The sequence below is a fragment of the Podarcis filfolensis genome (assembly GCF_964270895.1).
Source record: "Podarcis filfolensis genome assembly, chromosome: 3".
In the NCBI taxonomy this organism is placed as follows: Eukaryota; Metazoa; Chordata; class Lepidosauria; order Squamata; family Lacertidae; genus Podarcis; species Podarcis filfolensis.
The window spans coordinates 79,370,466-79,384,331 of record NC_139606.1 but is presented as its reverse complement, the minus strand read 5'-3'; the positions used below and the strand labels follow the sequence as shown (position 1 = coordinate 79,384,331).

At 40.9% G+C, this 13,866-nt stretch overlaps 1 protein-coding gene and 1 long non-coding RNA gene across 3 annotated transcripts in view; both read right to left on the bottom strand.

Moving 5' to 3' along the window:
- Positions 1-13,866, bottom strand: part of SDCCAG8 (SHH signaling and ciliogenesis regulator SDCCAG8) — a gene marked incomplete at its 5' end in the record, with an annotated part of 94,311 nt that overhangs the window by 6,861 nt on the left and 73,584 nt on the right. The window lies entirely within an intron of this gene.
- Positions 366-1,696, bottom strand: LOC310758326. The gene is made up of 2 exons (XR_014545716.1): positions 699-1,696; positions 366-469 (listed from the first exon to the last, which is right to left on the bottom strand). It is a non-coding gene; the product is annotated as an uncharacterized lncRNA (long non-coding RNA).

The following is a 13,866-nucleotide window of genomic DNA, read 5'->3' as shown; positions in this document are numbered from 1 at the left end:
GCTAGTGATAGTGGCTGATTTAATCCCCATCTCAGAAATTTTGGAGAAGGAATGGGACAGATTTGTGAGGAGAAAAATATGGAGTGAATATTGGGGAAAGGAAAAGAGATGGATACTATTAATAGTAAGAATTACTATTAAAAGTAATTCTTCATGTGCTTCCTCTGCGAGAGGTCCGCAAGACAGCACAAAAACAGGTCTTTTCTGTGGTGGCTCCCCATTTGTAGAATGCTCTCTCCAGGGAGGCTCACCTAGCACCTTCTTTACATATTTTTAGGTACCAGGCAAAAACATTCCTCTTCTCCCAGGCCTTTAGCTAATGAAACAATCTACGGCCTATTAAACTGGGAGGGTTTTTTTAAAAAAAATTGTCAGTATGTTATGTATTTTTGTGCTTTTACATTGTAAACCGCCCTGTGATCCTCGGTTGTAGGGTGGTATAGAAATTTATAGAATAATACAGTGGTACCTCGGGTTAAGTGCTTAATTCGTTTCGGAGGTTCGTACTTAACCTGAAACTGTTCTTAACCTGAAGCACCACTTTAGCTAATGGGGCCTCCTGCTGCCGCCGCACCGCTGGAGCACGATTTCTGTTCTCATCCTGAAGCGAAGTTCTTAACCTGAAGCACTATTTCTGGGTTAGCGGAGTCTGTAACCTGAAGCGTATGTAACCCGAGGTACCACTGTTAACAGAAAACAGCATATAAAATACGTTTTGTAGAAGGCACTTATTGCCCTCCACAAACACACACAGCCACTCATGCCCCAGTCTTCTCTTGTCATCCAGGAAGCGTCTCCCGACTCATGCCAAGGTGACAGCTGCTACCTCCATCTCAGAAGAAATACCAGGCATTAGGAGCTGGAGAACCCGTGTGTGCATACACACATGTGGAGAGGGTGGAAGAAAAGTTGGCAATGAACAAAGAGGTCTGGAAGATGTAGACATTTGGGGGTGGAGGTCCCCTTGCTTTGAGGGGAATGCGTCAGAGGGTGCCTTGCAAGGAACTGAAGTGAATATTTTAATAGTTGTAGTAACAACCACAACAAGGAACACAGAGGAATGGGATGAAAACGGGAAGCTGTTGTGGCAAGAAGAAGCAAATGTAAAAGCAGGCAGGAGGGGTGAAAGAAAATGACAGTTTGGGGTGATGGGAAAGGGTACAAGCTAAGCGTGAAAGTACAGGAAAAGAAATGTCAGGAGAGGAATAAAAATACTTTGAGAGGCATGAGGGTGGGTAGAAGGAAAATACAAATTAAAAAGCCTTCTCTCCTTGGATCAGCAAATTCGGCCTTTAAATAGGAAGACTGAGTTATAATGCCTCCAGAGCCAATGTCTGCACTTTACTCAAGGGAAGTTGAACTGTGGAACTCCCTACTACAAGGAAATAGCTGTAGTAAAGAATTTAACCATTTGCAATTTCTGAGAAGAGGGACTGCACATCAATATGGTGCCAGTAACTGCCAACTGAGTATATTCCACACCACCTCCATCTTACCACCATTCTGTGACTGGTGGTCCAATTCCAAAGCCAGAGGTAGTTTCGGCAACCTGAGGTGCCTCATGCTCTAATCTCTGGATAACCTCCCCAGCAGTTTCATGAAGAATTTACAATTTTTTATTTCATCTTTACAACTCCCTTCGGACAAACAAACAAACTTCTATTATTATTGTTGTTGTTTACAGACAAAGAACTGAAGCTAAAGTCACCATTATTACACTGTGGGTATAGAGTGGGTCAGGGAGACTTTTCTTCCCAACTCCCCACAGGTCAACTCTGACAGGTGGGAATGACATTTCCCCTTCATTCTGGCAGCATTTTTCATGCTTATTAAAGGAAACCTTGGGGTTGAAGTCCAAATTCCAGGCCAAACACCTTCAGTTAGCAAATGAAAACAAGACTTTCATCTGCATTTGCCATATACTTCCATTGCCCTTATTTTCCTCCTCCACGGCTCTGAAGCGCCAGTTTTTGCTGCCTTCTAGCATGAAACTAAGCACAACCACCACTATGCTAATTCAGTACTGAGCCAGAAAGATCGTCTGCAGCAAGCTGCCCAATCCAAACTCCTTTCTTCAGAAACACTTTGCCTTTAAAAAGAGCCTCCCAGCATGAGCTTCATAAGAAGTGACACATAGCAGACAGTGCATGTGGTGTTTGAGCATGCTGCGCAGAACGAAGAGAGAATTCTCTACTCGGTTTTTGATGGCTTGTGCAGAGCGTATGGGAGGCCTGAAGAGACATCAGGCATTTCAAGAAATTTAGAAAACAATGTTGATAAATGTATCAGCTTCTGTTAACTCTGTTCGTTTGTTGGTCACTGTCTCCATTAAAAAAAAATCAATCATTCTTCATTTTTAATGTGTGTGCGTATGCACTTAAAACAAAAATACAGCACTCCTTTGGATCCAGTCCTGAAGCCTTAAGATGCCAAATTCTAGATGAAGACTGAAAGGACTGCTGTGATGGGCAAAAACAACCCATTCATTTATGAGCTGCACAATCTGCCCTCTGATGCAGACACATTGTAATGAGCCGAACTTTTTAAAACAATTGATTTTAGGAGAGCAGGGAAGGAAGATTCATGTAGAATAAAGAAAAAATGCAAGGCAAAAAATTCATTATTAGAATTTAAGAACAAGGTGCTTCAGGTGATAAGAAGTCTCTCTTTAAAGTATTTTGTATATATACTGATTTTCTAGTAGACAAGTGAAAAAGGCACACTGGACATGTTGCTCACGGTAAGATAAACAAATTCAGCAGCACCCAGAAGTCCAAGAACAAGTCACAAATGTATTGGCTTTCAGATGCTTATCATAATGTTCAAATGTACTATACCAAGTGAAGTCTTCTATATAATTGATAGTGCTATTCCAAATAGAATCCAACTTTTTTTTTGCTTATGTATTTACATGCACATTCTGTTCCATCCTTCAGTTTGCAAAACACCATAGGCAGCTAACAAATGGGAAATAATACAACTACAAACAAAATCATAGTACTCAGCAATGTTTAAAAGCATAGGGAAATGAAAGGTATTTGTCTGGTAAAACATTCCACAGGCAAGGTATCACCACAGAAAAGGATCTCTCCTTTACTCCTGATGCTTGTGCTACCAGAATAAAAGCTTCACATCTAGATCTCAACAGGCAGACGGATACAGGAAAATACAACCCACCAAATACCTGGATCTTAAGTTAGGTAGGGCTTCAAAAGCTAAACATCTGAATTGATCCTAGGAACAAACAGGAAGCCAATGAAGTTGTCTCAAAGGAACTGTGATGGGATCCCACTTCCTGGTCCCTTTTAGCCTTCTAGCTGAACTGATTTGAAGTGATTGTAGCTTCTGGACAGTTTTCAAAGGCAGCCTCATCACAGAACGTACTGCAGCACTTGGAAATTACCAGAGTAAGGCTATCTGAGGCTAAAATATCTTTGTCCAGGAGAGGCTGCAGCTGGTATGCCAGCTTTAGCTGACATTGTATACCACTGAGGCCACTTGAGTCTTCCCTGACAATGATAGATCTATGAGCACCTCCTGACCCTTCCAGGAACTGGTTAAACACCAACTCCCTGAACAGATGAACCACGCTCCATCTTGTTGGGATTAAACTACCCTCATCCACGTTTATTACTGCTTTCAAGCACCATTACAGCACCTCTTCTGGAGTCCAGTACCAAGCCCAGGCCTAAGTGCAGATTCAACAGGAACAAAATAATCTGTGTCATCCAGGAATGCCTGGAGCTGCCTTGGGACCACCTTCTCAATAGCCTCATCTAAGAAAGGGATGCCTGCAACTGCCCAGCAGTTTCTGCAGTCTTCTGGATCTGGGGTCGTAGTTTTCCAGGAGTGGCCTCACAACTACTTCCCCTCACAAGGAGGCATGTGTTATGGGACGCCCTGGACACAGCCAGGTATTGCCTTTCCTCTCTGCTAAATGAAATAAATAAATAAATAAATAAATAAATAAATAAATAATAATAATAATAATAATATTTATACCCCGCCCATCTGGCTGGGCTTCCCCAGCCACTCTGAGCAGCTTCCAACAAAATATTAAAGTGCAATAATGCATCAAACATTAAAAGCTTCCCTAAACAGGGCTGCCTTCAGATGCCTTCTGTGAAGAAGGGGCAAGCAGACATGTGATCGATCAGTTCCCAGCACTTACACTATCCACCTCATCACGCCCCAACCAAAATTATTTCTACAAAATGCTGCTTTAGACCAGTGGCTCCCAATTAGTTAATTACTGAGGACCCTCTATTTTTCAAACGCCAAGCCACAGGCCCCCTGCTTTTGAAACTTTTGATAACTCTCTGGTAGTTATCTCTGCAAAGCAAGTTTTTGAACAAAATGTGGGTTAGTCCCTAATAAGCAGAGGATTTCAGGTATACTAAAAAATAAAAATAAAAAAGACCATAAAAATTGTGACATTGCCATGCAAAAATGACCAAAAAAAAATCATTGGTCAGGAGGCAAGGCAAGGGGCCACAGACCCCCTCAGTGCGTTTTGCAGAACCCCGGGATCCCCAGACGCCTAATTGGGAACCTCTGCTTTAGACAATTCACTAGATTGTCCTGACTCCTGCCAGATTTGTAGTGCTCATTTTGTTTTCTTGTGGGGATGGCAGGCATACTTGTGCTTGCAGGTACGGGAGCTCTGGGAGAACCCATATTAGCAAGTTTCACAAATAATGCAAATTCTTTTAGAATCTTCTAAATATTACAGCTGAAATTCTAATTGATATATTCAGCCTGATTAACAACTTAGCAAAAAATAAAATAAAATATTAATTGAATTTCACAGTGTGAATCTTTATTACTGATTATTTGCATATTTTCATAAGCGAGTTACCTTTTTGATAAATATTCAAACTTTGAGCCCAAACTCCCTCAACTTTCTCAAAATGAGTTATTGACAGTCTATGGCCTACTTTCCATTTCAGACCAGTGCCTTTCCAAACCAATAGCTTATTAATAACTCTTCAATGAATTGTTAAATACGCGTAGTTAAAACTGATAGGAATGTCTGAACATTCATTGTCTAAAATCTAGCAATTTCCAAGGACAAGGAAGTACATCACAGAAGTTTCCTGTAAGGCACACAAATCCAGATAATATAGTCCTGATACCTGCCTTCAATCCATTAGCGCAGGTGGGATGATGCACTTCTCTGGAGTAAAAAGAAAAATGCAGCAAATAAAACAGCAATGCCAAACTGGTGTGCTTAAAATGCTATTCCTCCCCCCACCCCCACCCCAATTAAACAAAGGGCATGCCAGCAGAGCATAGCCTGCCATAAGACACTGCAAAAACTCTAGCAAAATGTCCAAATACTTTCAATTTACAGTATTTCATTTAAAGTAAACCTGATTGTAGGTTCTCTCCGGGGGTGTAGGATTAGAGAAAGAGGCAGCTAAGGTGAAGCCTCAGCAATGTATTGTGCAGAAGCAAGCAAAAAGTTTAGAATCAAGTCATGGAGTTTCCAATACATTTGCAAAAAAGAAAAGAAGAAAGAAAGAAAGAAAAAGGAAAGGGGGGGGAGAGAGAGAAAAAAAGATGAAGCAGTAGGCGCCTGGGGGCCAATTGCCTCTCCAGCAGCGGTAAGGCTGTTACTAGGCTTGCAGTACCATTTGTTCCATTACACAATCTCCTGAAGCCTTTTACAGAGAGCTAAAACAACTGCCTGTACCAACACGACACATGGCTTTCCATCCCAACTCTTTGCTAATCCAGACGCTCCAACCATCTTTCTTTAAGATGCCATATGGTTGGCAGAAGCCTGTAGATCTAGCAGCACATCTGCTTGTACGTTACTTCTTCCCTCCAAGGCTCCCCCTTCTCAAAAAACAAAACAAAAAGCAAAAACCCAACCAACGGATCAAGTAATTTTAATATTGCGAGCAGTTAACGGAGAGGGATTATTTAATCTTACATATGTACTGTATGTGTGCAGAAAAATAAATCATTGTTACAGTAAGTAAATTCTCCAAGCAACAATTAGAAGCAGAGAAGTAAAAAAAAAAACAATGAATGAAAAACTACAGTCAAAGGGAACGTGCTTTTTCATTATTCTAATCCTTGCCACTTCAGACACCAAAGCCTCAGAAATTTTATTTACAAGCAGCTAATTCACTGAAGAGAGGGACAGGTTTTCATTTGTCGGGGGTAAACCAAACAAGAATCAAAGACACAATAAATGAACCATTGCTTTGTTAACCGGCAGAGTGAAGGTTTGTATGTGAGTAAATCTGTATGAACACACAGAGACACAGATTTTTGGGTGTGTGTGGAGAAGTATGATGAGCAAAGATTATTGACACTGTTAAAATCCTGGTTGCACTGGCATGCATGCATCCAGCCTGCTTTTTTTGGAATCCAGCCGCCAGCAAGACAGGCTGCAAAAATTAAATTCTACTCACAGTATTTTCTAGTGGTTTGTAATTTTGCATATCTTGTAAAGTTTTACACAACTAATTTCCAACACAAAAGAAAACTGGTAAAGTTGGAGCTACAGACAAGGTAGGCTATAGAAACAAATTCTCTGAGAGATAAATGTCAGCATGCATTAAGGATAAATTAGGATGTTTAGATTCAAAAGGAAGTCATGCAGCTACAAATGCCATAGACAGTAATAAGTAATGCTGCCTACTAGGTACATAATGTTATTTGCATTAGCATTATTTATTTGACTTCTTTCTAAGTGATTTTTCTAAAAAAAAAATTAAGAGCTAAAAGCATTATCATTTTTTAAAAAAACCTCACATGTTATAATAAAACAATAAAGCTTCTGTTTGCATATTATTTACAATTTATACACTTGACTGGTGCAAAATGTGTATCCAGTACTGAATCAACTCTTTGTTGAAACATTAGTGCAGCAAAATGTTACAAGAGTCTGACTTAAAAATTAATCCTTTGGGTTGCTCACACGTAGCATTCTATGCTTTCAGTCCAATCCTTCTACAGCCCATTGTTCTTAAAAGTCCTCCCCCCCCCCTTGACCCTGACACGATCAAGAAAAATGGTCAAAAGATCTGGCTGGGGGCCAGCTTCCTTCTGCTCCCTCACTTTTTGGCATGCTCCTTTAGCTTCTAGCACCAGCAGAGATATTTACGCTCACACAGAGGGATCTCAGAACTGTATGAAGGTACTTGTGCAACATCTATGGAAACCTAAAGGACTTTGCAGTTGTGTCCAGAGTATGCGTCCGCTGCATGCAAGCAAGGGCACGTACAGAGACACACCAGTTGGGTACGAGAGTCCCTTTAAAAAGAGTTGACTGTAAGTCTGAAGGGAGAGTGGTAGAGAACAATGAGCACCATCAAGCATAAGTGAAAGTATGCTTTTCCTCCCTTGAACCCTCGCAGTCATGCATATTATGTTTAATGAATTTTCATGCTCAGCATGCCTTCTGTGTCCATGTGAAGGTACAGAACCATTGTACTAAAAGCCCACTTGAACACAAAGCAGAATAATTATACACATGCATCACACAAAGAAGTCGTTCTATTTTCAAAAGTCAGGAAGGAAGCCCCACCCCTGACAGGATGGCATTTACTCCCTTAGATCAACAGCTAACTGTTCAAATGAATATTGATTGATAGAGAATAGTGCCAGCTGTAATTTTCAGTATAACACTTCCTTTTCCAGCACTCAGAACTTTCTGAAATGTTCAACGTTAAGTGTGAAATTGTCCATGCTTGCTCTCTGCCTGGAAATGAGTATTTCTGGCAAGTTGTAGAAAAATCCCATTAGCTGTTTTTGTAAAGGGGGAAATTGTTATTTCAACTTTTTTAAAAACCAAAGTTCACATACTAAAAATACAGCAACAAGTACGGAGTACTCAAAAATGAGGCAAACCATGGCTCAGCCTTAATTAGGTTTTTCTAGCTAAAGAGCCTCAATGAACCAACCTGATGCCTTGCTGTGCAGACAAGTGTGTTGTAAGGTCGTAGCAGGACTGCAAATATAAAACCTCACACTTTTCTTCAAGTGGCAGAAAATGCACCCACAGCGGTACTGCTTCACCAACTTAAAGTACCTATATAGTGCATGAATGCTTTGTTAAAAAACTACACCAGGGTGAATCTAGCAGTGGCAGTACATGGGCCCTACCTTCAGGGCCATTTGGCACTGTCCTGTTGCTTGAGTAAGTGTGTGCTAGTCAATCAGCAGAATGCTATGGATGAAAAAGATTTCAAGGAGCTTTGGAAACTGCTTAGCTGTTCCTGTGCAAAACCTTTTCTTGTTTCAGATGAGTCAAAGCCCAGGTTGCCTAGAGCAGAATTCTAGTTCTAAGATGCTCTGTTTAGGAACATGTGAAAATCGACTTCTACTTTGGCATCACAAATTCAAGTACAGTACCTCGGGTTACATACCCTTCAGGTTACATACGCTTCAGGTTACAGACTCCGCTAACCCAGAAATATTACCTCGGGTTAAGAACTTTGCTTCAGGATGAGAACAGAAATCGCGCTGCGGTGGCGCGGCAGCAGCAGGAGGCCCCATTAGCTAAAGTGGTGCTTCAGGTTAAGAACAGTTTTCAGGTTAAGAACAGACCTCTGGAACGAATTAAGTACATAACCAGAGGTACCACTGTACCTTTATATTCCTTGTTCACATCTTGCAGCTGTATGCTTAAGAACACCTTCATTCATAATTCCCAATGCCCTCATTTTTGTGGCACTCAATCCGCAAAGTGATGCACACAATTTTAGGAATGGAAGCTTAGAAAAACAGTGCAGCTTTCTACCTTGCACTGTGAGCCTCCCTGTACCCCTGTTCCAGTGGGACCTTCTGTGCCATGCTAGGCTGATGATCTGTTGATAGTTTCATTCACCTACGACTCCTAACCTGTGTATGAATTCTCCAAGGCTGGGTTGCACCTACAGCTGGAGAAGGATCACACTGCCAGTTGTGTCCGTACAGGTGATCCCCAGCTGCAAAGGCAGAATAGCCTGGACAGGTTTCAGTGCGCAGCATCTGAATCAGCTTTAGAAATAACTTTTGCCTGTTAGCTTCTTCTTAGACCATTAAAAATTATGTGCTGACATTTTTGGTTAGGCCACAGTAGATGGCAGGCTCACAGATTCATGGATGAAAATAATGAGTGCCTCAGTTCAGCACATGTTTCCAGTCGTTACACTATAAGCGCTAATGGCGGTGATGGGGAAATAGGACATTAAAATCACTATTTCAGCAGGCTGCTGTCGGAATCAAGCCTTAGTCAGAGGAATTGGCCACCCTCCAGGTGCCCGGCTTGGATTCCTTGTTGATCTCCCCCGTCAGCGACTCCCGGCAAGACAAGGCGAGATCCCGGCGATCCTCCTCAAACGTGAGAAGAACACACCATTCCTCCCCCATCCCCAGGGAGGGGAGAGAGACAGACAGAAATGTATTTACATGCCTTTATTTCTGTCTTTCCAGCAGTACAGAGAAAACGTGTCTGCACTCTCTCAACACCAACAGCAGAGAGAGAATAACTCCTCCCATGTACTTCCAGTACAGGGTCATGTGACACTCTGAGCTAACATCCGGTGCTCAGTGCACAGAATAGACTGTCCCTTGTTCCCACGGTACAGTCCCACAACATCAACATGCTTTCCAGCCATCTGGAGCACTCAGCAGCATTGCTCCTTTTTCGTAACAGTGGCGGTGATGGGGAAATAGGACATTAAAATCACTATTTCAGCAGGCTGCTGCCATCAGTGGTTACTTTAGGTATCGCAGACGAGTTGCTATTTGACAAAAAATAAAAAAATAAAAATACACTTATGAGGAATACCTATAGCTTCCAACTGTTTTCACACACATCATTTCTTCCACCACAGACCTCTTAGCATAAGGTTACCAGATTTTTTTCAATGAATCCAGGGACACTTTTCAACTTCAATGGATTTTGTCAGGGGACTGATTTGTAAATCCGGGGACTGTCCCCGGGAAACGGGGACGTCTGGTAACCTTAATTCAAAACCTACAATGCTTAATTCAAAACTTACAATGCTCAGTACTGCTAAATCAGATTAATGATCATGAGAATACATTGGGAGACACCAGATCTTAAGACATTAAAATTTACTAATCCAGAATACATTTCTTTACCAGAAATTTAAAGTCACTACTGTCAGAATATATGTGCTATTGCTAAATTTCACTTGTGTGTTTTTAGCCACCCTGAGAGATACAAGCAGAATAAATAGAGCAGAAACAAAGGGGGGGGGGGTTGACACCAAATACAACTGGCTAGGAGGCATTGTGGGGATTTTATATCCTATAAATATTCTCCTCCCCACCCCATATTCTAGTATCATTTTAAAGTTTTGACTCCCTGCCCCCTGCTAAACGACTAACAATCTATTTTTCAAATGATAAATTATGGAGAATTTTCTCATTGTACTATATTGTTCATCCCTTTAAATATGTTGAATAGTGTTACAGGTATAACTTTACTAGTGCTAATGCATCTTTTTATATGTTTAAACATGAGACCATTTTAGCCATATGTGGAAAACACCATTCAACAAATTAAGCATTTTTCTCATGCATAAATTTATCCATATATAAAAATTAATGTTAAGCAACTCTAGAAACCACCCTGCATTTAGATATTATTAGTATTTTTAAATATTTACAAAATACCTGCATGAGAAACTGCATATTGTTGGTAGGCTTTTTCTTAAACAATAAAGCTTAAAATTTGCTCTAAAAATTACAGTCACAATTAATTGGTCAAAGAAGTATTTCTTATCTAAAAGCAATGTCTGAACATTTGGAGTTTTCTGGCTAGATGATGATGTTACAATATGTGATTGGATGCAGCAGCAGCCTGAATTTCTAGTTCACATATGTGTTTTAGAAGAGCAATCTCTTCATATAAAGTCGCTGTTCCTCATGCTAGGTCTAATGTCATTTCAAAACAATGTGATAATTCTAGACAATTTTCTGCATCGCCTATTATTCAGCTGTCTACACTTAGGAATGTCATCTTCCTTCTTAGGATTCCCTAATTCTGTGCTGAAAAAGAAATCTGCATTTCCAGGAGACATTTCTTCCTTTGTAGCAGTTTTAATTTGCAACATTTTGAAGATTCTCACCTGAGGCAGAAGAATGAATGTGCTGGGCTAATTTTGGCTCAATCTTTGCCTGGACAGAATCTGAGAAGAATGCTATGTAGAATCCAGAGAAAGTATAAGCAGCGTTATTTAACTTTTTGCTTATCATAGTCAGTGCACTGTGTATACCAATGCTTCCTTTTCCCGTTATCTTAGGAATACCCCTGGAAACTCCTGATCAAGTTAAACACCATAAAACTAGCATTGAAAGGACAGGAATCCCAGCTCGCCAAAAAGTCATTATCTTGGGTAAACTGGATCCGTTGATCCTCCTCAAAAGCCCAGAAATGTATACTGAAAATGAAAAGGTCAGATGATAAACGGAAATTGTAGTACCTGATCAGAGTCAATTCAAGCAGAGAAAAGTAAAAAATATTACCAATGAGCTTCAAAAATACAAATTTACCAACATATTGACAAGATATCCTGGTAGGAAAAAAATGATGAGTTTACTCATATGCAGAGAAACTGTGTGGTTGCTTCATGGACAGTGATGTGAAGAAATGAAAAACAGAGAGTTGATAGCCATATTCCTAAGAGTTCCTAAGTTTCACAGAATCTACGTATTTAGAAAGAAATAGAAATTTGGGTTTGAGCCTCTGCTTCCAGGAATGTAGACCATATCTCATTGGCTATTGAGTCGCCTTCTTTCTCACTAAAAATAAATATCCAAACACAGAATACTACTCACTGTATTAATAATATTACCCAGTCATTAAGCTAATTCTCTTTCAGGGGCAACCAGTTAACTCCACAAAAACAATGTGATGTAACAGCTGCTGGGAAATGAAATGAAAGTGGTTGCATAAACAGTAGTTGCAATACTTTCCAGTTCCCAAGACAACAATGTAGATATGGAAATATGGATCCTACTCTTGATTTGGATTGATTACAATTACCCCAAACCATGGATTGAGGGAAAGCCCATGAGGGAAAGCCCAAGTAAAACCCTGTAAATTACTTGTTCCATGTATAATATATTACTGTAAATCAATGGACTCTGGAGATAAGATCTCCTATACTGGTCACTGGATTGGAGTGCTTGTTGCATACAATGACATGTGTTTAAGATTCAATGCTGTTAAGAGGTCATCGATTCCATGTCAACTTATATAAAAATTGACCCTAAGTGTGTGTCTCTGTGTGTATTCCATTTTAATCTTCCTTACATTTGACTGCATTTCAGTGAATTATCCATGTAGTTTTTATTTTGACAGCTCTCTTTACAGCAGTAAAACAAAATGTGTGCATTGCAAATGGCAAGGATTCAAATTTCAGCTATGTTTATCCAAAATAGCACTGAACTGCTTCTGTACTTATGCTATACTGCCTACAGCCTTACGGAAGGGGAGACAGATGGGATGAATTTAGCAGGGAAACAGCTGGGGCTTGAAGAAGAGACAAGCAAAAGTTTTGCTATCAGGCTTCATTATGTATCAAGGTACCAGTAAAATGTGTATCCGTAAGGCAGCCAAAAAAGTGTGTGTCATTTGACTAGTGATAATTACCTTTTCTCAACAGCTGACAATGTTCTAAGTAGCATTAAATAGGTATAATAATTAAGCAATAAGACAAGGCAGGCACTGCTTTACTGGGGATTATTGCTTGCCTCGGGTGGTGTTGCAAGGCATAAGGCTGAAGGGCAAGTGATTTCAGCCACCTGAGAAATGCAATAATCCCCAGAAATGCACTTCCCAGAATGCCTCACTGCTATTTAAAAAAATGGAACTCCAAAGAGGACAAGATGCTAGGCACTTTCGTATCCTGTAGATTTGTTGACATGGGACTGACATTTTGACAGCCAACTCTGCTCATATCCAGTCTTCTAAAGACCTTTTGACACATGCCTCATTTCACCATTTTAAATTGCTTATCTGTAATGTTCAACAAAGATGCACACTGAAAATGAATGCAGTGCACTGGATTTTCACAGTATATACTAAATATGGTACAGGCTACAATAACTTATAGATTCCAAAAAAAGTTAAGGATGTAAGACAGTCAGAAAGCTTTGTGTTCTCAGCTTAATGGTTTTCCCAATAGTTATCATGCCTGAACATGTCCCTAATCATACGTTACTCTAATATGTAAGTTATATTGGACTTCCGGGGGCGGCGCGAACGGTAATGGCGGTCCCCTTCCACTCGTGAAGGGGAAGCTCCGCAGAAACGGGTCGTCCGCTACGGCAAAGCGGAGACCCCTGCTAGAAACCCACAGGTGGGGATAGCCTGTGGTCGTGGGACTCGGCGGGCGCCTGTAGCGCTCCTCCGCTACGTGAAGGGACCCCGTAAGGAGCTCCGGATCGTGTCGGGGGTGGCGCGGCGTTGTGAGTCGATCGCTCTTTTTGCGGAGTGATGCCGCTAAGCTGCTGCCGGTGAGCGCTGACCCTTTTCCTGGGACCATTCGGCTACAAACTTCAACCCGTAAGTGGGGGACTTTATTTGATTTATGAAGACAAATTTAAGAATTTGGCACACAAGCGGGAGACGCAACCAGGAAGTCCGTCTCCCGGGTTTTGTTTCAAGAACAAAGCAAAGACTCTTTAAAAACCCAAGCCCCAGACTTTGGGATAAATAAGTTGCAAACTCTCACATCAAGCTTTGAAGACCCCCTCTCAATTTTATTGAGGGGAGGAGGGTGAAAAAATCAGCTTTTTCCAGCCGATTCCTTTGAACTTCGGGACCGTAGAACATTGAATCCCTGGCTACTGAGCTGCCAGGGTTTGGAATTTGAAGGCTACTTTGGAACT